At 48.9% G+C, this 3351-nt stretch overlaps 1 pseudogene; it reads right to left on the bottom strand.

Annotated features, from left to right (window-relative positions):
• Positions 1-846: 846 nt before the first annotated feature.
• On the bottom strand, positions 847-963 carry LOC136646235 (5S ribosomal RNA; annotated as a pseudogene).
• Between the last annotated feature and the right edge of the window lie 2388 nt (positions 964-3351).

Below are 3351 nucleotides of genomic sequence, written 5' to 3'. Positions count from 1 at the left end.
CCACATCTGGGAGAAATTTTGTTGAACATAAGATCAATGCTGTCGGCAGGCAGCTCCCATTGTATTTCCTCTGCTACACCATCTCGCAAAGGGTGGCCGAAGCTGGGACGTCAGCACGTAGGTGCCAGTTCCCAACACATCCACTCAAAGACGTCTTTGTGAGGCTGAACATGGGATGCAGAAAAGCATGGCTGGTAAGCTTGGTTGTAGCAGAAGGAAAACCTGAATTAAACATGTTAAATACCATTAATGCTGAAGAACTATTACCTGAGAAATTGCTAAGTTATATATTCAAATCTTGTTCAGGTTAAGAAACGCAGCAACTGGGATAGCAGATACTCAGAGGCAGAGATAGTTAAGAGATATTGCACAGCACAATAAAATGCACATTAGCTCAGGTTGATTGAAGTAGAGGTGTCTGTCTTGTAGCATGTTTCTGGTATGCTAGTTCTCATGCTTGTTCACCAGTTATGCAGGAATAAAACTTTATTAAAAGTTGGGAAACTGCCCACAAGTGTCTAGTCCCCTTTACATGGCAGTAAAGAAGCAACTAGCATCAGATATAAATATGATCCAGAGAGTTTTCTGACATCCAGAATTGAAGACTCTGCCCCAATTCGCATACATTTGCACACAAAATTCCTAATAGGCCCTCTGGTGACTGACGGGAGAATTGCATGGAAGCTGTTTCTAGTAGCAGAATCTGCACTAGTCCCTTGAGCTTTCCTATCCAGTTTGACCACCTAGAGACTCCTGGATTCTAAGAAGGAGTGGGGTTGTACATTTATTCTCAGGCACTCATAGGCAGATGGTTGGCAATCTTCAGTCTCGAAAGACTATGGTATAAGCCTACAGCACCCAGTATTCCCAGGCGGTCTCCCATCCAAGTACTAACCAGGCCTGACCCTGCTTAGCTTCCAAGATCAGATGAGATTGGGCATGTGCAGGGTAACAGTTGCAGGCTGCCTGACCCTGGACACCATGAGGTAGCTTCTGCTGCTTGGGCTCAGCAGTAGGGGACCTGCCCCTCCTTCCATTCTCCTTCTCCAGTGCCTCAAGCAGAACCCTGCTTCCCACAAGTGTATGAAAGCGGGCCTCAGGTTTCCCATTCCCTGGCACCCAGGATCAGTGGGGAATGGACTTCCACAGTCTGGGGCAGGTGGAGCAGAGAAGCAACTTCCATTTTTCATGGTCCCATGTGGGGGATTTGTGTAGGCTCTGATCTCAACTTGTTCTCTTTGATTTAGTGTCCTGACTCCTAGGCAATCTAGCCTTGGCATAGGGAGGGCACTGCCACTGACTGTCTTGTGGCTGGATCCCAGGCAACACACTCTGGCCTTGGGCTTCCTAGGGTGGCACAGGCAAGACCTTTCTCCCCTTCCTCCTGCTTCTCATTTCTGGGTTGGGTTGCTGGGGGATGCCTCCTAAGGCAACTGGCCACTATGACTCTCACTATGGCGACCTCCTTCCTGTGCTAATCGGGACATTTACCAAGATTCGGGAAGCAACCCTCTTGGAGTGAACAGCTATGAATGACTTCCCTTCCTAGGCCGTAGTCCTGCAATGTGCTGGAATCCCTAGCATGTATGCACTGCTGAAACAGACGCCTGTGTTGGCTCGGTCATGTTGTGAGAATGGATGATGACCGGATCCCAAAGGATCTCCTCTATGGAGAAGTCGTGCAAGGAAAGCGCCCTACAGGTAGACCACAGCTGCGATACAAGGACATCTGCAAGAGGGATCTGAAGGCCTTAGGAGTGGACCTCAACAAGTGGGAAACCCTGGCCTCTGAGCGGCTCACTTGGAGGCAGGCTGTGCAGCATGGCCTTTCCCAGTTTGAAGAGACACTTGGCCAAGAGACTGAGGCAAAGAGGCAAAGAAGGAAGGCCCATAGCCAGGGAGACAGACCAGGGACAGACTGCACTTGCTCCCGGTGTGGAAGGGATTGTCACTCCCAAATTGGCCTTTTCAGCCACACTAGACGCCGTTCCAGAACCACCATTCAGAGCGTGATACCATAGTCTTTCGAGACTGAAGGTTGCCAACAACAACAACAGAATAGAGGTGATGTAACTTGCATAGCACTATACATGGATAGATTTATCAGGCTGCACTTGGCTTACCCTCCCCAAAGTACAACATCCGAAAGGAAATTAGATCCTAGAATCAGCTCCCCATTTACCTCGCCAGTTGCCTGAGGCCAGTGGGAAAATCCCTGTGGGGCACAGACATTGTTTGCAACACTGTGATTTCTGCTACGACTCTTCTGGCAATTCTTTAGACTACAGACTCTTCAAACATCCCAGCTTACTACAAGTGCCTCCTGCCAGCAAGCTACTCTTGCTTCATGTGAGGATTGGTGGATGACATTGTGATTTGTGTGCAAGGAACAGCTATCACTTTGTGGCAGAAGCTCTTCCTCTTGGCTTCACTCTACTCCATGCTCAGGGCAATGTGAACTGCCATCTTCCCTGCTTCTGTGGTAGTTCTGGGTTGCTTGCTAAAGAGGAGCTTCCAAATCTCCCCTGGAACCACCTCTTGAAGGTGTTCAGTTATGAAGAGGGACAGGACCATCTGCCATGCCTTGCGTGTATCTCACAGGCATAGTCTAACAGGCAAGTTGGGTACACACCTCGTGAAGCTTCCGGTGAAGATTTCAAAACCACTACTAGCTATGCTCTCACAAGAGATGCAGCCTGGCTCTTGCCAGCTTTGGATGAGGCTATAGTCATTCCTTTCCCTCACCCCAGCTTGCCTGACTTGCATCTGGCGGGGATCCTCTAATCTGACTGGACCTGCACACTTTCCTCAGTTCCAAGTAGCAATCAAGTTTGCAATCCAAACTGGAACACTGAAGCTGGACTCTTACCCTTGGCTGACATGACTACAGGCTGTTGCTCATCTATAGTGATGGAAAAGCCAGACCGTCTGCCTTTAAAGCAGTAGTTCTCAAACTTTTGGAGTATTGTGTCCAGTTCTGGTCTCCGCATCTCAAAAAAGACATAGTGGAAATGGAAAAGGTGCAAAAGAGAGCGACTAAGATGATAGCGGGGCTGGGGCACCTTCCTTATGAGGAAAGGCTATGGCGTTTGGGCCTCTTCAGCCTAGAAAAGAGACGCCTGAGGGGGGACATGATTGAGACATAAAAAATTATGCAGGGGATGGACAGAGTGGATAGGGAGATGCTCTTTACACTCTCACATAATACCAGAACCAGGGGACATCCACTAAAATTGAGTGTTGGGCGGGTTAGGACAGACAAAAGAAAATATTTCTTTACTCAGCGTGTGGTCGGTCTGTGGAACTCCTTGCCACAGGATGTGGTGCTGGCGTCTAGCCTAGACGCCTTTA

The sequence above is a fragment of the Tiliqua scincoides genome, chromosome 3 (assembly GCF_035046505.1).
Source record: "Tiliqua scincoides isolate rTilSci1 chromosome 3, rTilSci1.hap2, whole genome shotgun sequence".
NCBI classification, from domain to species: domain Eukaryota; kingdom Metazoa; phylum Chordata; class Lepidosauria; order Squamata; family Scincidae; genus Tiliqua; species Tiliqua scincoides.
Note: the sequence above shows the minus strand (reverse complement) of the source record. Positions and strands in the feature narration are given on the sequence as shown.